Here is a 22,934-nt window from a genome sequence, read left to right on the forward strand (position 1 = left end):
GGCATCTCTAATGACTCCTTTTCTAAAGCCAGAAAAAAAGTAAGAAGATGCTACCCTGCTAGAAATATTGTAAAAGCAGCACCCATTCTTTTAATAGGAAAAAAGAAGTCTCTAGCGATGATGATCTTAAAACAATCATATCTGATATTTTACTGCTTGCTACCTTTAGGTAAGGAGTGGGAGAGTTATGGACTAAGCTTAATTGACTTTTATCAGATGACCTGCAGATGGACTGAAGCAATGCTCTCATCATCCTGGAATTGGAATTAGGTCTATCTAAATATCTTGGATGATGATTTTGAGGGGTTAATTACACCTTACTTGGTGCTAAGTTAGCAGGTGTTGCTAAACTGAAGTCATTTCAATATTAATAAATAAAAATGGAGGTGGAAAATATTTACAAAACATGAAGCAAAATGTTCAGCTAAATTAATCACCATGTTATGGCATGGTTGGATGGAGTTTCTATCAAATGTCTTGTCTCTTATTCACACACAAAAAATCTATTTTCCTTCCTTCCTTCCTTCCTTCCTTCCTTCCTTCCTTCCTTCCTTCCTTCTTTCCTTCCTTCCCTCCCTCTTTCCTTCCTTCCTTCCCTCCCTTTCTCCTTCCTTCCTTCCTTCCTTCCTTCCTTCCCATACCCAAATTTATCAAAAAGGTTTCCCTCCCTCCCTCCCTCCTTCCTTCCTTCCTTCCTTCCTTCCTTCCTTCCTTCCGTATATTCTGAAGAGATGGGTGATCTGTGGCATGGTTTGGAATGGACTCATCAGGATCTCAATCACCTTGGTCAGAATGTCTTCTCTTAGATGCTGTCATCACAAATTCACTTATTAACAGTCATGGGTACTGACTCTGTGAAAACTCTGGGCCACCCTTGGGGCCCAGATACACACACATTGGGATTCTTGCCCCCAAGGAACCTGCCATTTTGTCAGCATGTAAGTCCACAATAAGGGGGGAAGGACAGGAGGGAGGCCAAAATGGGGGCCATGGCCAAGACCCCAAGGATTATTGAACCACACTGGGTCACACAGGGAAAGCTCACTGGACAGAGCCTCTAAGAAATCGTGGGGCCATCATTCATGCATTTAATCAGGCAGTATATGTGAAATGCTGAGAACCATGTCTGGCACATGACACACTATTTTCATTCATTCATCCATCCATCCATCCATCCATCCAACTGAGAAGGAACACTGGGTACGTTCCAGGCCCAGGGCTGATGCTGAGGACAGGTAGAGAGGGCTCTGCAGGGTTGTAAATCTGGTGATTAATTCTGAATGTCCCGTCCAGCTGAGGAGCTGGTCAGACAAGCAGACAATTACAGCACAGTGATGGGAGGTGTGTTGTTTTTTGTGGGGGTGCACAGGTGGGACACTTAACATCTTGCGGAGGTAGGGAGGGCTTCCTGGAGGAGGTGGTGCCTAAACAAAAGGATGAATAGGCAGGAGCTGGCCAGGCAGAGATGGTTATATAATACACAGGACTCAAGGCAAAATGAAAATGCAGGGCCTCTTGCTCAAAAAGCAAGGACGAGTGCCATTTAAAGCATTAAAATATAAAGTTTTCCCTTTTCTTCCACATGACCTTTCTTGTCTTGTCCTAGGGCTTTTATTTGCTATTTAATGATACTCTAAATAAAGAGAAATTAAAAATTAAAAGTATCAGCACACGTTTTACCACTCACCGCTATACCGTGCCGTGCCAGTTTTAAATGGAAATATAAGAGCATTCAGCTCATAAGCAGAACCACTGAAATGACACGGCCGATCTCAGAGGTCTTGCATGCACGCGAACTTCATTCTTACCACAAAAGTGGGAACGTTCAACTATTTTTTTTTTGCTTATTGATGAAGTCACCTTCTGCCCACACTCTGTGCCTTCATCTTCCTGCTGAGTGAGGAAGGGCCCTCAAAAAGGGAACTGTGGGGGCCCCATCTCTCCCTTTCTGTGCCTCTGGTGTAGGCAGAAGTGATGGGCTAATGCAGGGACGGGACATGACTAAGAAAGGGCTTCTGGAAAGTGAGACCCTGGAGTGGGGGTCTCTTCCGTGGACTGACTCCAAGCCTGCACAGAGAGGGTGAGCCCCACACCGCCCCACCAGGTCCACACTCGGCCTCCACTGGCCTCTCCTCCTCCACGTGCCAGCCTCACCTCCACGTGCCAGCCTCACCTCCACCATTTGGAAAGCGCCCATTTGCCAGCATCCAAACCTTGACCTACCAGTTTGGCCCATCCATCATCCTTGGCTAGGGGGTTGGTGTCTCCTTGGTCAGTCCCCTGCCCACCTCTCCAGCCTCATCTCCACCTGCCCCGGTCTCTCCCCTGCCGCTTGGCCAGGGCGAGGCCCTCCAAAAAGAACATAGGGACGTTGGCTGCCGGGGGCGGGCAGGCCTCGGAGGGCACGGAGGTTTGACCGGGACTGTGGGAAAGCACGATTGCTCAAGGACTCTGACTTCCAGTTCTGCTAAGTCGGCTGGAAGCTGGCAAGGCTCGAGCAAATCTGGTAAAGGAGACGCAAAGCAACAGGAAGTCTGGAGGTAAAACAGGATGGGGAGGAAGTGGAGGACAGAAACTCCCTCCTGGCCGGGCGCCTCCTCTGCCCGTCCATCGTCTGAGAAGCCCATAATTAGCTGCCTTTAGTTCTCCATGGGGTGAGCTGAGCTGCACTGAAGTGCCAGGAGGCCCCGAGCGTTTCTGGCCAATTCCGGTCCAAGCGGCTCTATTTCTGGCAGTTTAATTTTGGATGCTCTGCTCCCAGCGTGGGAAGGAAGACAGGAAGGGCATTTAGGGAGCTGGACCAGAGGGGACCCATGGCTGCGTGACTTTTCAGACTGTGTCCCACGAGGAACAGGCTACTCTTGGCGGCTGAGCTGTGCCCCCCACACCTACTTCCAGGTCGGGGGGCCAGCAGGGAAGGGGGCCTGGCTTAGCGAGGCCAGCTACAGCTGGGAAGTTCTTCCTACACTGAAGGAACTAGGGTGTGTTTGCAGAAGAACCAACACATTCTGAGGAACTCGGGCCTCCTCGTGAGGATGGGGCTGGGCTCGGAGTCGGCCAGGCCCCGGTCATGACCCCAGGGTGATGCGAGCATTCATGGAAATCACAACACATCTGAGGCCAGCTCAGGGCCTGGCACCCAGCACAGGATCTGCCAGCGATCGTCTGCATCCTGCCCTGTCTCTCCCTTCCCTAATAAAAGCATCTCGGGGCGGGAAAGGCTGCCCAGGACTGGAGAGCTTGTCTTTGGGGACTCGGGCCGGTGTGGAAATCCACAAGCCTGAGGGTGGAGGCCAGCAGGAAAGAATTTGGGTGGGGATGGTCTTTAAAGAACTGGTCACAACAGGAGTGGTGACTGACGAATGTCCTGATGCTTAAGAAACAGAAAGCGTAGGTTTCCAAATCTGAGACTGATGGGTTGTAGTTTTGATTGAGCCCATCTTGGCATGAATTCCGGGACACGTTATAAAACAGAAAGGAAAGTGGGGATTACAAAGAGGTTTGGTTTATTACTTTGTTTATTTACTTGTTGTTTACTTACAGGGCTGAGCAGAGGGCTGGCGCTCAATCCACGCACTTGGAAATGAACTGTCAGCAAGCCAGAGTGATGCCATTTTCCCTTGGCCATGGGGCGACTGTGGGTGTCCCAGGAAAATGCCCTGCACGTAAGCCATTTTGAATTTGGCCACACATTAGAGAGTCCCTCCCGAAATCTTCATGAACCACAGAGGGAACTAGGAGCTGAATGTTGGCCAGTTAAGGTAGGATTGAATACAGTTGTTCAACCAGCTGTGAATCTGGTGAAGTTGTGCGATTGCCAATATTTGACTGTTTTGACCTACAAACACGGCCATGCTGCACAGTTCACCTGCTGTTTATTGGACTAGGGAACTGCGTAAATCCCTTCCAACACAAGGGCTCTGTATTGCTAGGAGACTCTGGTTGCCCAGAGAAACTGGAACCTCAGCCACGCATGGAGGTGAAGACTCCGATTCTGGGGTCAAAAGGCTCTTGGCTCAAATTCTGGCCCCACCACTCGCAGGGTTCATGGAGGAGCACGCATGGTGTGTTCAGCATGGTGCCTGCCCAGGGTTCCTGCCCCTCTCTCTGCTGAGGGTCTTTGCTCTGTCACCTGGCCTCTGCTATGCCTGGTGTGAGAGCCAAAGCAGGAATGAGGCCAGGAGGTGCAAGGTCAGAGCTGGGAGTGGCCGTGCATTGGGTCTGGGATCCAAGGGCAGAGCGGGGATAGCGCCAAAAGATGGGAGGTATTAGGGAGATGCCATGAGCATTAAGACTAGCATTGCCCAAAGGTAGACAGCAACTGGGGCTGAAGACATAAGTAGGACACTCAAGTACCTAGTCTGTTAGTTACTGCTGCAAAATGCTGCAAAACCAACCCCCAGCTCCCCACTCAGCGGTCTTCAACAGCAAATCTTCATTCTCAAGATCGAGAGTTTATAGGATGAATGGCTGGGCCTGGGTGGGTGGCTGTTTCAGGCAGTGGGTTGGATTTTGTTCTGGGGTCTAGGACGAAGAGACGGAGCCCAGCTAGGGCATGTTTTCCTCAAGGGGTGAGTGGAGACATGCCATGTCCCTTAAGGCCTGTCACCTCTACCCAAATCCCATTGGCCAAATCAAGCCATATGGCCAAGCCCGGTATGAATGGGGCAGGATCGTGCACAAACCCTATGGCGGCGGGGGAGGGGGAATGAATGATCGCCAAGCAAGAATCCGTTTTGCCACCGTGTTCGAGAGTGGGACAGAATCAGCAACCACTAACACGAGTACCAGGAATGCTGGAGACTGGAGAGCTTCTCTTTATTTTTAAACCATTTTTTAGAGAGGGAGCATGCCTGTGCGTGTGTGAGTGGGGGAGGGGGCAGAGAGAGAGGGAGAGAGAGAATCCCAAGCGGGCTCCATGCCCAGTGCGGAGCCCAACCTGGGGCTCCATGTCACGACCCTGAGATCTTGAACAGAGCTGAAATCAAGAGGTGGACGCTTAACCGACAGAGCCACCCAAGCGCCCTGGAGAGTTTCTCTGTAAAAGGCCAGGTACACCCTTGTCCCACAGCTTCATAAAGGTGCTCTGTGACCCTGACAGTGTCTAGTCCTAAAAACAGCCCCTCCTATTATGGCTCCTACTATGGCTGCATACGTTATTTCCAGTCCTCAAATCTGTCCTGCCAGGTGGGGTTATCATTCCATTTTCTGTTTGAGGAAGCCGAGTCCGGAGGTCAGGGACGTCCTGGCCAGTAAGGTATTTCAAGGCAGAACCAGGATTCCAAGGCAGATCTGGGTGCCTCAAGGTCTATATGCTTCACCTTGTGCTGACCTTGAAGACCTGTGCCCCAAAGTGCGGGGGATTCTGGCTCCCATCAGACTGCAAAGAGGCATTTGGGGGCAGAGAGGGCTCCCTGTGGTCCCTCGTATAAAACAGAGTTCGGTGCCTGTCCAGCTGTTTTGAGGAGCTGGCCGTAGCTTCTTTCCTTTTATGAGATTGGATGAAACTCACCCCGGCCCCCTTTATGGGCTGTGCTACAGGGCCGACTCCAGGCGAGCAGGGGGGTAAATCTGGGTCCTTTAGGGTGAAATGTACCATGCTGAAGGCATCACATTGGTCCCCTAAGAGTTAGGAGATGATGAAGTCATTATTGCTCATGATTGCTCATAAAGCTCGTCCCCCTGAGCACAGCTCTGTCGCTGGCCGCCCTGGCCGCGGGCGCTCAATAAGGTGCCAGACTCTTCATTCCACGCCTATTACTTGTGGACGCCTTTGCAAGGACTGCTCGTGTTCTCAGTCATTGATCCTGCCGGGACAGATGGCGCCACGCTCCTGCCAAGGCTTCCCATAGACCCCGAGTCTGAGCTTTGGGCGGCCTGGCGTGCAGGTCACCCCTGGAAATGACCTTGGGAAACCATATGTTGGGGCCTTGGAGCAGGGAAATTTGTATTCATGAGAAAATTGACGATCCCATACCTTGGGCTATAAAAGGGCCTTGGTGCAAGGCTAATAAAACTCTGAAATCAATATTCTATGAGGTCCTAAGTGTTGTGGAATGAGGCGCTGTTTGCTTCAGGTTTGCCTCTGAAATTAGATAAATTAACGTAATGAATTCTCACGACTCATTTGCATACATTGCCAATTTGATTTTAGAGGGAAGCATTGGAAAAGACGGTGTTGTGGAGCGTGCGTTGGATTTGACCTATTTTCTGAGCTGTTTGTGTCTGCAAAGCATGCACATTCTCTTCAAATGTAGCTGTACCGGGCTTTAGAACCAACGAGAGGGCCTCAGCCGGCCCGGAAATGAGCCAATGTCTCAGGAAGGAATACGGGGTGGCTTGTGACCTTTGGGGACACTCTGTGCTTCTGGAGGCTTCTGGCTCAGCCAGTGACATTGGGAAGGTGTCTCGACCTCCTAGAAATTCCGTGTGTGTGTGCAAGGCTGAGATTCTGGGGGGCCTGCCCATAGCCTGCGTGGGTGCCAGGAGGAGGTCATGTGGGGCGGTGAGTCCTATCTGTGCTCACTCCCTTCGCTCTTTACCAGCTCAGAGTCTGGGGGATCCAGGCCAGGACAGGTGACCCCACACCCAGCCATCTTCACACGGTTAAATCCGGAGTCTGAACCTGGCCACGCCATGTAGCGAGTTGAGCACTTTGCTGCTCTGACAGCAGCCACGCCCCCGGGGAGCAAGGTGCCCTCTGCAGTGTGGAAGCAGCCAGACCTGGGACTGATCCCGGGGCACACCCCACCCCTGTCCCCAGGTGGTCTTCAACACTGTTTGCTTTCACGGATGAGCCCCGGGAGCGCCGGCTCCTTGCTGGGCTCCTGGCGGCACCTCGCTCGTAGGCGAGGTGGACCCATTCCCCTCATACTGGACCGTGTCCGGGCTCCAGCCCCAGGAAGTGAGGCTTTCCCGTTAAAAGTACTCATTTCTCCTGCTGTGTGGAGAGGGGGCTCTAGAAGTCCGGAGTGTGAGTGTGGAAAACTGGCAAAGGAGGAGGTGAAAGCTGTGTGATCACCAAGTCAAGGTTTCTCAACCGTGAGAAAGAAGCAGGTGAAATTGTAAACCCCCCACCAGGAGCTTTGATAACAGCCCTGTCCATCTGCCAGGAGCTGACTTGTGTGTCCCTGTGGATCATGGTGAGGACCTGGCCTCACATCCCACCTCCAAGCCTTTGCTCGCAGAGGAGCACAGGAAGGCCTGGGGCTGCCCTCGCCGACTCCACTGACCCGGGAGCCTGGCTCCCCACAACCTCTTGGGGGCTGAAGGCGGCACTGTCGACAGTGCTGCCTCCATCACGTCTGCCCCTCACCTGTCCTCATCTTGTGCTTACCTTCTGGAACATTCTGGGCCGAAGTTTTAGCCAAACCCGGGTATAACGCCATGCATGATGTAAGGGTGTTCTTGGTTGCCACAGAACAATGGCAATGGGCAGAAATGTGTCATCAGTTTTGCCAGCAGCAAAAACCCCTGAGTCAAGTGGCAAATGTCCCCAATGCAGGAAAGGCAGGAAGAAAGTTCTGCCCAAAGTCTAGGCATCTTCCAAGCAAGGAGACCAGGCAAGGCAGCATGGGCTTTGGCGATGCCCGGCATCGGCGCCCTAGCTCAGTGCCTCCCCCTGCCCTCCTGCACCTCCGCCACCAGGGAGGATGGCCAAGGGGCTGGGAGTGAGCCCTGGACCCGGCTGCCTGGGTTGGAATCCTGGCTCAGCCTTGGCTGCCTTCCCCAGGCATTGGCTCCGTGCAACGTGACTGGGTGACACGCTATCCTTCTCTGTTCTCCTGGGATTACGATGGAAGCTCAGGATGAGCTCTGACCGCTAACCACGGTCTGAACAAGGGGCTCTCCCAGTACCTGATGCGGGTGTGGGGTCCAGCGCTGCAGGTGTCAAACGTCTGACTGACGGTCCAGGCTGTTGGCTCAGAGGCGGAGAGCGGATGGGGCAAAGCCACTCGCCAAGGAGAGGGGGATCTGCAGGGAAGTGGTGAGCCCCCCTGCCCTGAACCGGCAGCATGCTCAGTACCAGTCACAGAAGAAAGCCAGGCCCACGTGCCTGTGTGCGAAACCTCCCAGTTTTTAAAAATTTTAATTCCAGTATATTAACATTCAGTGTTATATTAGTTTCAGGTGTACAATACAGTGATTCAACACTTCCACTCCTTAATCCCCATCCCCTATTCCACCCCCACGCCCCCTACCCACCTCCCCTCTGGTGACCATCAGGTTGTTTTCTATGGTTAATAGTCTGTTTTCTGGTTTCTCTCTCTCTTTCTTTTCCCTTTGTTCATTTGTTTTGTTTCTTAAATTTCACATGAGTGAAATCATATGGTGTTTGTCTTTCTCTGACTTATTTCACTTAGTGTTATACTCTCTAGCTCCAGCCAGGTGGTTGCCAATGGCAAGATTTCATTCTTTCTCATGGCTGAGTAATATTCCATTGTGTGTGTACGTATCACTGCGTCTTCTTTATCCATTCACCGAGCAGTGGACACTCGGGCTGCTTCCATACCTTGGCTGCGGTAAATAGTGCTGCTAGGAACAGAGTTGTTCATATCTCTTTCCAAATTAGTGTTTCAGGTCTCACATTTAGGTCCTTAATCCATTTTGAGTTTATTTTTGTATATGGTGTAAGCCAGTGGTCCAGTTTCGTTCCTTGGCATGTTGCTGTCCACTCTTCCCAAGACCATTTGTTGAAGAGACTGTCCTCTTCCCATTGCATATTCTTGCGATCTTTGTCCAATATGAATTGACCGTATAATTGTGGATTTATTTCTGGGATTTCTATTCTGTTCCATTGATCTATGGATGTATTTTTGTTCCAGTACCATACTGTTTTGATGACTACAGATTTGTAATATACTCGAAGTCTGGAATTGGGACACCTCCAGCTTTGTTTTTCTTTCTCAAGGTTGCTTTGGCCATTTGGAGTCTTCTGTGGTTCCACACAAATTTCAGGGCTGTTGTTCTGCGAAAAATGCTGTGGGTATTTTGATAGGGATTGCATTAAATCTGCCTATTGCTTTGGGCGTTATAGACATTTTAACAACATTTGTTCTTCCAGTCCATGAGCCTGGAATGTCTTTCCATTTCTTCGTATCCTCTTAAATGTCTTTCATCGGTGTTTTATAGTTTTCAGACCACGGGTCTTTTACCTCTTTGGTCAAGTTTATTCCCAGGTATTTTATGACTTTTGATGCAATTCTAAATGGGGTTGTTTTCTTAATTACTCTTCCTGCTGCTTCATTATTAGTGTGTAGAAATGCGACGGATTTCTGTACATTGGTTTCGTACCCTGCGACCGTACGGAATTCAATTATCAGTGCTCGCAGTGCTTTGGTGGAGTCTTACGGGTTTCTATATACAGTATCATGTCATCAGCAAATAGTATAAGTTTGGCTTCTTCCTCACCAATTTGGATGCTTTTTATTTCTTTTTGTTGCCTGATTGCTAGGACTTCCAGTACTATGTTGAATGGAAGTGGTGAGAGCGGACAACCTTGGTCTGCTCCTGACCTTAGGGAAAAAGCTCTCCATTTCTCCCCATTGAGAATGATGTGAGCTGTGGGTTTTTCATAGAAGACCTTTATTATGTGGAGGTATGTTCCCTTTAAACCTACCTTGTTGAGGGTTTTTTTTTTTTTATCATGAATGGATATTGCACTTTGTCAAATGCTTTTTCTGCATCTATTGAAGTGTTCATATGGGTTTTTATCCTTTCTCTTGTGGATGTGATGTATCACATTGACTGATTTGCGAGAAATCTCCCAATTTTAAGTGATAGAACCACTTTGGATTTCTGTAAGATGGTATGAAGAGCTGAGCAAGGTGCAGTGGCAAATGGGAACAGATGGGCACACGTCAGACGGAGAGACAGGAGGTCACCCCCCTCCTTTCCGGGGCTGGCTGGCCCATGTCCTGTAGGGGGGTGGCCTCCTGGCCCCTCCCCCCAGCTGCTCCTCCCCAGGACACATCACATCTTCCCTTCCTCTGCTGCCATGTCTGCCTTCTTGTCCCCTCCCAGAACGTCACTCTGCTGTCCCTTTGGCCCCTTCCAGGTCTAGCCTTCCCTGCCATTGCTGCTCGTGGGGTGACTGGTTAGCAGGAGGGACATCAGCAGGGACTTTCTGAAGCTAGCTGGGGTGTGGCCAGCCTCAAGAGCAAACAGAAAGAGTACTTCCAGGAGGAGGTCAGGAACAGAAGGGCAGCTGAGGGAGCAGGAGGTGTTCCTCCCAAACACATTCTCCCAAGGACACACCTTGGAGTCAGCGGCTTTTGATGAAGACTGTTGGCGAGCTGCTGGAGCAAGCGGAGAGGAGGACAGGCCGGGGGAGGGAGGCAGGGGTGGGCGCTCCTCTCTCACATGCTTCTTTTCCACCAGCCCCTGGCCTGCTCTTCTGGGTTAGAGCCAGACTGAGCCTTGGATCTCGAGGCCATGGAACGTCAGGGCAGCAGCAAGGCCACGGTCAGTTCCAATGGTGCCTCTGTGCAAACGCGAGCCCAGTGCTCCTCGCTCAAGGAAGATGTTTTGAAGTTAGTCCAACGCAGCACAATCTGAGGAGGTGGGGGAAGGGAGCACTCTGGAACCGTGGCAGACAGCAGCTCCGGCTGCACATACGTGTGTGCGTGCAAGTGTGCACGAACCTCTCTTCCTCCCCATTTACACAGCTCCTGGGCACTGGAGCATTTGTGTCGGGTTTAGTCTGAAGAAGTACAAATCAGGCCTCAGACAGCAATGGGGGCGGGAGAGGCAACTTGGGGGTGTCCGGCGAGTGAGTGTGAGGGTGCATGCTCTTTTTCCTGTGTATATTGCAGTGTGGGTTGGTGTAGACGGGACCTCGCCCTTACCCTTCTCCTCAACCTCCCAGACTGGCCAGGGTGTCTAGAATGCCATGCCCTCCTGTGCATTCTGGGTGCCATGTCTACAATGTGAATGAAGCCCCCTCAGATAAGGCACCCATGTGCAGTGTGCAACCTGAGCACCCATACAAGGCCATCCTGGGTTGTAAGTGTAGGTTTGGATAATAGACTCCTTGGCTTGAGTCTGGGCTCTGCTAATTGTTACTGGAAACAGTGCTTTGCATAAATTAACCACTCAATGTGTTTAGCTCTTACTATCATGGAGCTACGAAAATGGGTAAATACTGGCAACCTGGGGCCCTGAGTAGTCAGTGTTACAGCTCTCAGCTGACAATACAGGCCCGAGGGCCCCTGAATGTGGAGTTCAGGGCCGAAAGGCGGAGGGGAACCCTGAATCTTTTCAAAAGGTGTCCTGGGTCATTCTGGCAAAAACACTTTGAGCCCACTGCCCCCACAGGAGACAAACTGCCCAAAGTTCTCCAAACCTCTAGCTCTTTCAAGACTTCTGCCCTTGTTCCTGCTGTCCCCTGCCTGGGCCATTCACACCTGGTGAGCTGACCTTGCCCCTCCAGGCTCCATGTGAATGCCCTGATGCCTGCATAGGAGGGATCTGTGAGTCCTCCCTTCTCTGAGCCGCCTGGCCCTGTGCTTGGTCTCCTAGGCCTGGACTGTGGGCAGCCTGAAGGCCGCTGGGGCAGGCAGACTCTCCCGCGAGCCTCAGCGCTGCACCCGGCATCCAGGCCACCAGCAAAAATAGGTGAAAGGCCATGGGGCGTCGCTGTGCCGGCCTACGTGTCCCCTGGGCTGTGAGCTCCCGAGGGGCAGACATTGGCTTCTCTGTAGCTTGGAATCTCCCGGTCTCTGACAGAACAGGGGCTGAGAGGTCCTGGGGAAAACAGGCTCAGAAAGCCCATGTGGGAATTCGAGAAGCTGCTGGAAGTGGGGTTGTCTCCTCAGCAAGAGAACAGACGGGAGTAAGAATTACCCAGCTTCTGGGCTGCCCAACAGGATGTGCGTTAACTCCTCCAGAAACCACATCACCAGGGACTTTGGGGCTGAAATTCCTGTAGGACACCAGAGATCGTGCCACAAAAATACCCTTTTAAAAATAGCCGCTGGTTTTGTTTTGTTTCCTAAAGGCAGTGGAGTGCGGCTTCCTGATTTGGGAAGACAAGTGTCTGAGCAGCCTGGGGAAGACCAGGGTTTGGGTCCCGGAGGGTCTGGCCCGGAGCTCAGGGTCCCCTCTGTACTCTCACCGGAGTCCTGGGGGCCACGTGTGGGGGCCTCACCCGGCAGCCCCACCAGGGATCAGTGACCAGTGACACATGGAGGCTTTTCGCGTTTTATCCTTTATTGACTGCCTCCTCCTCTCCCCATCCTCTTCCCCACCTCTCTGTTCTCTCCCCTCCCCACTTCCCTTCCCCTCCCATCCCTTCCCCACCCCTCTCCCTCCCTGCTCCTTGAGGTTCCAAGAGCTCCCGAGACTGGCGCGAGTCCGGTTCTGCCCATTCCCAGCTCTGAGATCTTGGTCAAATAACTGCCCCTCTCTGGCCTCCTTTCCCTCATCTCTAGAAAGGGAGTAACAGGAGTCCTAACCTGACAGGGCGCGTGTGGGGGTGAGAGAAGCAGGCCTGGGTTGTTTCCCTCACAGCCACCCCGTGGGACTCTTCAGAGGGTGATGGTGGAGAAGAACGGGGAGCCCCTGCTCCGAGGGGCTCTCGAGGCCACGCGGCACAGCAGGGGCCCGTCTGTGGCGGGGAGACCCCGGCGTCCGGGGCGGTGGAGTGGGACTGATGTGTCTCCCTTTCGCTTTTCTGTTTCCCCAAATTTCTGCCTTTTGCTGCACTGTGTTTGTGGTCAGAAAGACAACAACAGTAAGTGCCAGTTAGAAAAGACAGCATTCGCGGAGTGCTTCTGCCCTCTGACCTCAGCTGGAACGCAGGGGCCCCGGAGGGAGGGCTTCTGGAGGGCTTCAGGCCCCATGTGGTAGGTGGGAGCCGCCAGGCAGTGGGGTGGGGGCAGGCTGGCAGAGGGCCGCAGGCCTGCTGCCCCCAGTCCGGGTCTCTGCAGGGACCTGAGCCGACCACCCCGGGCTGGGTGGCCTGCGGGAACCAGCACATTCCAGCCCCAGGGGGGCCTGTAGGGGTGTGGGGTGTGTCTGCTCCTGTGTCCCCCACTCCCTCCCTCCACAGTGTTTGTCCAGAGTCCCACCCCCTTCCACTCTGCCTTGGGGGGTGCTGCGTCCCCCCACCTCCCCTGTCCTTTGGGGACGCTGACGAAACTCCAACCCCTTGGTCAGGGCTGGGGAGATCTCGACCCAATGTTCTGTTCCTGTGGACATTTTGACCCCAAGCCATTTTGAATGCAAGCATTTTAATCAGAATTAGTCAACAGTGATGAGTTTTCCTCTAGAAAGTACCAGAATTCCACAGGGAACTCCATTAAGCCAATTGAACCCCTTTATCAATTTTCTGTACAGCACAGTCAAACCATGTCCGATGTTTCCGTTTCCCTTTTGCTGAAATTATTTTCATAGAGATCAGTTCTTTTGCATTTAGATTTTCGCAGTGGAGGTTTGCTCCAGAAATCCCTTTTCTCTCCAGCTCAGACTTTACTAATTGCGGCCGCCGCCGTGGCAAGCGGCCTGGTGTCCGTCAGGGATGGTTTTCCTGGGTTATGTTAGAGTCTGCGTTTCTCTGAGTTGATCCAGGAGGACACAGTGAGCGGTTTTATGAGACGGGGAGCTCGTGGGGCCGGGAGCATGGGGGAGGGGAGGGGGAAGGATGGACAGAGACACAGAGAGGGAGACGGAGGGGCCTCTGCGCAGAAACAGGGCCACAGCTGGCCTGGTGTCCGGGGTGGGAGGGGCCAGAGGTCAGAGTGTCCCCTTGGCCACAGCGTCATCCTGCGGCACAGTCCCGCAAAAGACCGTGTGTGGCCACTTGGCACACGGGCTGGAAGGTGAGACCCAGAGGCTGCCAGCATCCACGTCTTGCTGCATGAACAGAGCCCAGGTAGGACGATCAAGGAGTGCAGAAGAGTGGGCCAAGAGACACCCGAGTAGGGAAGTCCAAGGGCCTTAATCGCTTCGCTCCTGGATCCAGCTATGCCTGACAGGAGCTCCCCAAGCTGCCCTGTTACATCAGCCAATTAACTTCTCCAATTTTCTTTTCTTTTTTCTTTCTCTCTCTTCCTTCCTTCCTTCCTTCCTTCCTTCTTTCCTTCCTTCCTTCCTTCTTTTCTCTCTTCTTTCTTTCTTCCTTCCTTCCTTCTTTTCTTTCTTTCTTTCTTTTTCTTTCTTTCTTTCTTTCTTTCTTTCTTTCTTTCTTTCTTTCTTTCTTTCTTTCGATTAAGGTAATTGATTATGAGGTTCTTATATTTGCAACCAAACATATTCTCCCGAACACCCTCCAGCTCTATGCTCACTAGTGCATGGCTTCTGCCCCAGCTTGTATGACTCAATTTTCCTGAATGCCTTGCAGAAACCCCCTTGTCCTCTCCTCACTGCCCCCTCTGCTCAGTGTTGACATATCAGAGTCCATTTACTATTTCTTTTTCAGATGCCTATCGAGTGCCCAGCATGTCTAAACGGCATGCTGGGGACTGAGAAAGGGGTGGGGAACATCCGGACAAACTTCTTACTCAATCTCACTTCTCTGTTGCCTTCTCCGTAGAACAGGTAAATTGCAAGGAGCGTGCGCGGCTCTGTGGCTGGAGGGCTGTCCAGGCCATAGGGGACACTGGAAGTTACTCACTACTTGAACGTTGAGAGGAAGAACACCCCTGGGCCTGGGGAAGGAGCCTCGGGATGGCTTCCATGGTCTCACCGCTCTTAGAGGGCAGGGAGGGAGGGACCTGTGATCCCCCCTGGTGAAGGGAAACCTCTGGATGGAGAGGCCAAGAGGGATCAGAGTTCCCCCGAGGGGCATGTGCCCACAGCAGGGAGTGGGGCCGCAGGTGGGCAGCCCTAGGAGATGGGCACCCCTGGCTCCCTGGAACCCTGGTTTGGTGCTTGGATATTATTTATTATTCCACGTGCTGTGTCTGCATTTTTGGATGTAGGGTGGAAGCCAAATCCTCAGAAGTGAGCTGGCACCCTCCTTTCTCTTGGCGCCTCTAACCACAAGGCCATCAGGCTCGGTTGTTTACCAGAGCCCAGAACGGAGCCTTGTGTAGCATCTTGGACCCTGGTTCGGGCCAATGTGTTTATTGGAAACAGGGTGGGAGCCTCAGCAGGGCTCTCTGGCAGTGCGGCCGTCCACGCAGCGTTATGCATCTGTGGGGTGCTGCCCTACATCCCGGGGGTCTCTGCTTGGGGGTGGCGAGTTCACCTCTGTGTGCATGTTGAAATCCTGGGGGAGGGGGCTGTGACAGGTGGTGTTTGGAGCAGCATACTCAATACTCAAACATGATTTTATATTCTGAAAACTAAAAAGTAAAACCAAACACCAACTATTGTTTTAATAAAACAAAGAAAGGAAAGCTGGAAAAATTTGCCCTGGCTTCAGAGAGACCTGGATGACAGGGTGTCCTCACGGGGATGGGGGGCGGGGCGGCAGAAGCACAGCTGGGGTGGGCATGTGCCACCGTGGAAAGCTGTCTCCCTGCCCTGCTCCAGTCCGCCTCGCCTGGATTAGCCCCGACCTGGTGCCGGATCAGCTGTCCTGTCCCTGCATCCTCAGGCAGCAGAGTTGAAACATGTCGGAAATGTCCTTCCTTACCACAAGGAACATGTATCATGTTAGAGGACGGGGATGATAAGGTTTGTGTAACCCACATGTACTTTCCACCAGAGAATGCCAGGCAGGGGTGAGGCTGGACCCTCTGCAGTGGAGCAGGGTGGAGGCCAGTGAGAGGCAGAGCAATCCACCTTGGGTGCCCTGGGAAGGTCTGTCCTCCTTCCTCCAGTCCTGGCTGAGCCCCTGGACCTCAGGGGACCCTCTCAGAGAAGGCCAGGAGTCCTGGACTGTGGTCCCCAGCTCAGTCCATGGAGACCACGCAAGGCAGGAGACAGAGCAGATGACCCAGTCCGAGCTGCCGCTGGGGCAGGCATCAGCTGCGTGACCTTGGGCAACTCACTTAACCTCAGCTTCCATGTGTATAAGCTGGGGCAGCAGCTCCTCTGGTCCTCTGGTTAGCGCCAAGACAGCCCCTGTTCTCCGTCCCTTGAAAGGATTGTAGGCAGTGAATATTTCTCGAAGATTCTTGACTCTAAAAACCAACGTCTGTAGAGAGCGTCCGTGTGCCGGGCATCATTCAGATGACTTTACCTGTGTTGATTCAACAAACCCGCCCCACTACCTATTCGTTTTTACAGGTGGGGCGACCCAGGCAGAGAGCTGAGAGAGGAGGTGCCGGTGTTTGAATGTGGGCAGCCTGGCCCCCAGTCGGAGCCGCTGGACGCCGTTCCATCCCGCCTCTGATAAAAGTCCCAACGGTCGGTGGGTGAGTGACAGCAACACCCTGGGGGCCTCCGCCGGGTGCAAAGCGAAAAGGACACCCCCCGATCTCCCGAAATCTGGGAGCTTGCTGGGCACAGAATCATCAATGTCTCTCTCTCCACCTGCTTCTCCTCCTCGGCTTTCTTCAAATGTCCACGAGGGCTTTTTGATCATTTGTGTTTATGCCTCGGAGGGCAAGCTCCGAGTTGAGGAAGGCGAGGCACAGAGGGGTGACCTGTCTGAGGTCATGCGGCACACTGCTCGCAAGAGGAGCCCTCTGGCGGCACGTTGCATGGCTTTGTGGGCCAGCCAAAGCAGTGTTTAAGCTACAGCGTATGACAAATGGAACGGAGAGGGAAAGAGAGACGGAGAGGGAAGGGGCTCCTTGTTTTTCTGTTTCAGACTGAGATCCCCCACTTTGGGAAACCTGCCTAGTGGGCAGACTGCCTCTCGTGAGTACCACCAGATCAATGGCATAAAGGTGACGTCTGTCTGCAGGCTCAGGGGTAGAGCTTAGCCAGGGACCGGAGGAGGGCAGTCAGGCCTCACACTCCCTTCCCTCTGACAGGTGACAGACATGATGCCTGGCGGAACCCTGCTTGGCCTGGGGGTGCCAGGGGATAGCCAAAGGGACTTTGTTCCTGAGGCACGGGGACGCACACCCAAGCTGCTGAGATCACTCCTGCTCATGGCTTCATAGCTAGCATGTGGGCTTCGGGGCCAGGCTTCGAACTCTGGCTCAGCCACTCACTGGCTGTGAGATCTTGGGCAAGTCCCTTATCCCGTCTGTGTCCCGGTTTTGTCTGGTGCAAAGTAATGATTATAAGAGTAAACATCTCAGAGGGCCATTGTTGGGGTAAATGGGGCAGGTGGCTACGCTGTGTGTGCACTCAATAAATGTGAGCTATTACCAAGATTCATATTATCAGTAGCCTTAATTATAGCTGTCAGTGACGTACCTGCATTGTTCCAGGCTTGTTCCCGGGGTAATGCATTTAAGAAATGTGACCAACAAAAATGTTTGCCGAGTTTATGCGCGGGGTTCCTGGCTCAGGCGCTAGGCTATGGGGTGGCAGCGGGGAGGGGGGAGCCTGAATGACCAGAAGCATGAAGTCAAAGTGAATCCTAGCACCGCTGCTTATCTTTATGGGGACTTCAGTGGGTCACCTCATCTCTCTGAGCCTTGCTTTTCTTATCTGTAGAATGGGAATCTATTGGTTTGAAGTGTTCGTCACTGAAAGTAACAGAATGCTCAACCAACACTGGTATAGATGAAGGATTCTTTTTAAACTGGCCTCACCAGAAGTTTGGCATAGATGGTTCGAGTTATTGCAATGGCTCCCGACAGGGGCCCAAATTCTTTTTTTCCCCCCACCCTTAGAATATTGGCTCTGTCCTCATGCTTGCTGCCTCATGGCCTCAAAATGGTTGCTCCAACTCCAGCCTCTGGTTTGTGTTCTGGTCAGAAGGAAAAACAAGGCATTCTGTGTCCAGAAGGGGAGCCTGTCTTTGGCTGATGTCTTGTTGGCTAGACAACAAGTTGGGGGAGAATGATCACCCCAACTTTAACGGGGTCTGGGAAAGAAACTATTTTAGCTCCCTAGACTCGTCAGCAAGGGGAAGGCAATTGTGGGTGCCTTTAGGTAGTAAATCTGCAGGGCCCAGCATGGGGCCTTGGAGAGGGTGTATGTAAAATGCTAACTCCAGTGCCTGACACAGATTAAGTGCCCAAGGAGGGAACACTTTATCCTTATTAGCTAAATTTGCTAAGCAATGGATTTTAAAAAGGGGAAGGATTAATATCTTACAGTGCAAATTGGGCCTTAGTAAATGGATTTCCTTCTAGTTCTTCTCTTGGCTTCCACTGGCTTTCTTGGGGTTGTTCTCGTGTCTCCCATCTCAGACAAAGCTTCCACTGAGATCGCCAGCGTGGGGGGCATTCTGAGCCCCCCACCCCACTTCCCAGGCTCTCTGCAGACTGGAGGCTTTGTGCTGCCTGGAGAAACTTGGCTTTGCCCACCAGCTACAAAACAACTGGAGAGTGTGTTGGGCCAGGGGAAGGCTGGATTGCCCTCAGACCTATCAGTGAGAGTTCTGGGGGAACCTGCACGTTCGCGCCCCGCCCTGATCAATTGGTGATTTCACCACGGAGACCTTGGGAGGTTCCTCTCAGCCTCCTGACTCTCCAGAAACTTACCGCCCTGTTCTGCATGGTTCTGTTTTTAAGTGTATTTTCAAAAATGCGTTCATCCAGATAGAACTCAGAATTCATGATAAATTCATGATAACACTGCGGGTGTTTACAGCAGTAAGTGTTTTCTTTGGGCTCCTGATTGTTTACTGCCTGGGGTACATTATGCATGTGGGAGGTTAAGGAAGGAAATTCATTAATTCCACAGCCAACCACAGGTCTCACCGGGGAGCAAGCACCTCACCTCCAACCTGTCTCGGTAGCTAGTGAATGTGAACCTCAAACTGGGGGTCCTTCCTCTGGAAACTTAACGGAGACAGATCTCCATTGGTTTGGGAGCCGGGGAGGGGGTGTAGGTTGTGATCGGGAACTACCCCGAGGCCTAATCAAACTGGCCTGCTGATTCCCAGGGGCCAATGGCCGCTGGACAGCGGCGAGGCGTTGATCTGTGGGTCCCCCCTGAGCAAAAGATGACAGCAGCTTGTGATTCCCTCCAGGACTGAAGGGGGTTGAGCCCCTTGGAAAGTGGGAATTAGACAGATCTTCCTGCCTAGCCTCCCCTGCTTTATGGGTCTTGCCCACAAATCACAGGCTTGGGTGCCAAGCCATTGACAGCACTGAAGGAGATGGGGCGGCCGGGTTTTGATGGCTGACTTGGTTGATGCTTGGACCGAGGGTATCATCAATCTTGAAACTTTTGGAAAGCTGTATGGATTTTGTTGGGGGAGGAGACTAGCTATATTTGTGGGTTAGGAAGGCTTATAAATTAAAAGCATATTCCTGGTAGTACTTTTGAAGTTCTCCATGGCGTTTTATATCTACCCTTACCTAACATCCAGCGTTTTCTTGAGGACCTCCCGTGCGCCAGGCACTGTCCCGACGCCTTCCACGGGCGAGCCTCCTGCATTCGTCCTCACTGTGACGACGACTCTTGGAGGAAGCAACAATTCTTATTTTTTTTAATTTTAAAATATTTTATTTATTTATTAGAGAGAGCAAGAGAGAGAGAGCACGAGGAGGGGGGAGAGGGAGAAGCAGACTCCCTGCTGAGCAGGGAGCCCAAACGGGGCTCGATCCCAGGACCCCGGGATCATGACTTGAGCTGAAGGCAGACGCTTCACCGATGGAGCCAACGAGGCGCCTGGGGAGGAACAATTCTTTTTTTTTTTTTTTTTTAAAGATTTTATTTATTTATTTGACAGAGATAGAGACAGCCAGCGAGAGAGGGAACACAAGCAGGGGGAGTGGGAGAGGAAGAAGCAGGCTCATAGCAGAGGAGCCTGATGTGGGGCTCGATCCCATAACGCCGGGATCACGCCCTGAGCCAAAGGCAGACGCTTAACCACTGTGCCACCCAGGCGCCCCTAGGGATTCTTATCCCCACATTGAAGATGAAGAAATTTGTGCACCAAGAAGGGAAGTTGCTCCTCTGGGGCCACATCGTACGTGCCGGACCTGGCCTGAGACTGACGCTTCCTTCCTTTAGTGTTCGAGGGCTGATAACGACGGCCGGCAATCCTTAGAATGACCGTTATCTCCGTGTCTCTCCAGTGCTAGAGCTCTTGTGTTAGCAATAATAGTAATTAGCAAACAATAACAATTAGCAACTAATATTAACTATCATTATAGTTACATTATAATGAACTGTAATACTATCAGTTAATAATAATCAGCACTGGCTGGTGTATCCCTTCGCACCTGGTGAGGGTTCTTTGTTTGTTTGTTTGTTTGTTTGTTTGTTTTAGGTAGGCTTCATCACCAGCATGGAGCCTAATGTGGGACTTGAACTCATGACCCTGAGCTCAAGATCTGAGCTGAGATCAAGAGTCGGACACTTAACCAACTGAGCCACCCGGGCGCCCCTCCCCCCAAGGTGAGGGCGCTTAGCAGTTGTGACACACGGAACACCAGGGGTCATCTGGCCACCCGCAGTGGCGCTCTTTCGCTATCAGGCGGCAAACGATCCAGTTCTAGGATCACAGTTTGCTTCCTACAACCACTTCTTAAACCATCTTGGATTGGTCTCCCCCAGAAGCAGACCCTTGTAAGCAGTTGATTTAGGAGGTGATCTCTGGGAACATCTGCAGGTGGACGAGAGAGGAAGGGTACAGCAGCCGAGGGACGGTGTACTATCAAGCCGGTTTCTAGCTGTGGGCAACTGGAGCTCATTCCCACTGGAGAACTGTGCGGCGGTGCGAACACAGCTCAGACTTAACCGTGCAGAGGGGCGGTACTTACAGGGGTACTTACCCTCCAACCTGCGTCAGTTATGGCTTGAGGGCTACTGCTGGAGGCTTCTTCTTCTGCAGCTCTTGGGCACATACAGCCCACGGGCTAAGCCTGCTCCTACAGCAGAAAGAAGTCCTCAAGCAGAGTCATGGGTTTGCAGTAAGCAGCCTTTGGCACCTGGAGAAGAATGCCAAGGGGATCTGTGTGGGATGCTGACCGCATCGGCCGCGGGGGCTCCCCGCTCCCAAGCAGCCTATTCTGACCTTGGACTCCAGGTTGCTGGAAAGCCCTTTCTCCAGATCCAAAATCAAGTCCCAATGCCTAGAACCTGTGAATGCTGTCTTCTTGGGGAAAAGGTTCTTCGCAGACGTGAGCAAATCAAAGATCTTGTGATGAAAGATTACCCAGGATTGTGGGGGTGGATCCTGGTTGTTATCACAAATGTCCTTGTGAGACAGACTCGGGGATCTGAGGACAGAACAGGAGAAGGCAAGGTGACCACGGGGTGGAGATTGGGACAAAGCCACCACGAGCCAGGGAATGTAGCAGCACCGGAAGCTGGAAGAGGCAGGGACGAATTCTCCCCTGGAGCCTCTGGAGGGACGCCGCCCTGCCCACACCTTGATTTTGGACCAGGGATACTAATTTTGGCATTTTGGCCTCCAGAACTGGGGGCAAATAAATTACTGTTGTTTTAAGCTACTGAGCTTGTGGTAATTTGTCTCAGAAGGCCCAAGAAATTCATATAGCATTCCTGGATTTCATTTCATGGCTTTGAGTTCCTTAGCTCTGCCAGGACAGTTCTTTTAACATCTGTAGAAGGGCCCGTGCTCCCTGGGTCTTTTTTCCTGCAGGCAAAGCAGGATACCCCAATGTCCTCTGCTCGTCCTCCCACCGACAGACCCCCTCTTCTTCATCCTTTTACATGGGTGAAGAAAGAAGGTGTAGCAACAGGCTACAGCCAGATCAGCCCTGGACCTTCTCCCAGAGTCTGGAAGCTGAACCCAAGAACTGATGCTAGCCCCAACCGAGCTTGAGCTTGCCGGGCCTCATTGCGAGCGGTAGAGGGTGTCTGGTGCCCACCTTCGTGGCTGGCTCGGCTGGCGGCATTGTCTCCGTCCTTGCCTGAGCTCCCAGAATGCCTAGTACCGAGTCCAAAAATTATGACCACAACTCGTCACTAACTTCCAAAGAGTGACCCACTAAGAAATCACAGGTCACTGGTCCTCTGCAGGTCTCAAAGTCCTGATGGAATCCTGCAACTGTTCCTGCCTCAGTCCACCAGGACCCCAAGGCTAGAGCCTTCGTACAGATCGTCTAGAGATCCTGTTACAATGCGGGTTCTGATTTGGCGGATCTGGGTCGGCACCCGGATCCTGTATTTCTAACAAGCTTCTAGGTGGTGCTGATGCTGCTGGGCTGCCGACCACGCCTTGAGAAGGACGAATCTGGAGACACCCAAGTCCCATGGATGAATATTTACCATGCTTCAAATGCAGGTCATTTTCTGCAAAGCTTTAGCAAATCTCAAACACAAATCTCTATTTTCTATTGTGTAGAATGCTGTTTTCATGGTTTTGTTGCCAAGATTATTGCAGTTATAGCTCTATTAGGAAACACCTCATCCCTGTCTTCCCTAGAACAGAACACCAATCTGAGTTTTCTCCAAGAGACCGCATCTGGCCTTGGCCCTCGTTCCCTGTTGGGCTATAGATTCCGAGTGGATTAACAATGCGCCCTTCTGCAGACTCCCTAGGACTTCTGTTCTAAAATGAATGTCAAAACAATCCTGACTCCACATGCAAGCGGAAGGCACCAGAGAGTGGAGGAGACAATGACACTTCCTTGGGCTTGGGCATGTGCCAAGGTAAGGGACCCCAACTACTGCTCACTACCTTTCCACCCAAACCCACAGCCTCCACACCTTGCCTCGGTGGGAGAACACCACAGTGCTCCCAGCCTCCCACCGCTGAAGCCTGCCTCCCTCCCTGGCCTCTGGTGTCTCTGGGACAGGAATCGTGTTTGCCCATCTCTATAGCTCTGGTACCTGGCTCATTAGGGGCCTAGATAAATGTGTGCATTAAATGTATACCTCTCCAAAGGCTTTTACTTTATCTGCCTTCCTGAGAGGCCCCACAGCCAGTGACAGGGAAGGCAGATTCGTCAGCCAGAAGGAGACCTAGTCCAGCCTGATGAGTTGATAAACTGAGGCCA

The 22,934-nt window shown here is 52.2% G+C and overlaps 1 long non-coding RNA gene across 1 annotated transcript; it reads left to right on the plus strand.

The window, feature by feature from the left end:
- Window positions 1-1,337: 1,337 nt before the first annotated feature.
- On the plus strand, window positions 1,338-21,414 carry LOC103658028. Its single transcript, XR_567025.2, has 4 exons — window positions 1,338-2,540; window positions 3,544-3,665; window positions 16,177-16,304; window positions 20,237-21,414. It is a non-coding gene; the product is annotated as an uncharacterized LOC103658028 (long non-coding RNA).
- Window positions 21,415-22,934: the final 1,520 nt, after the last annotated feature.

The sequence above is a fragment of the Ursus maritimus genome, unplaced genomic scaffold (genome assembly GCF_017311325.1).
Source record: "Ursus maritimus isolate PB19 unplaced genomic scaffold, ASM1731132v1 scaffold_7, whole genome shotgun sequence".
Classification (NCBI taxonomy): Eukaryota; Metazoa; Chordata; class Mammalia; order Carnivora; family Ursidae; genus Ursus; species Ursus maritimus.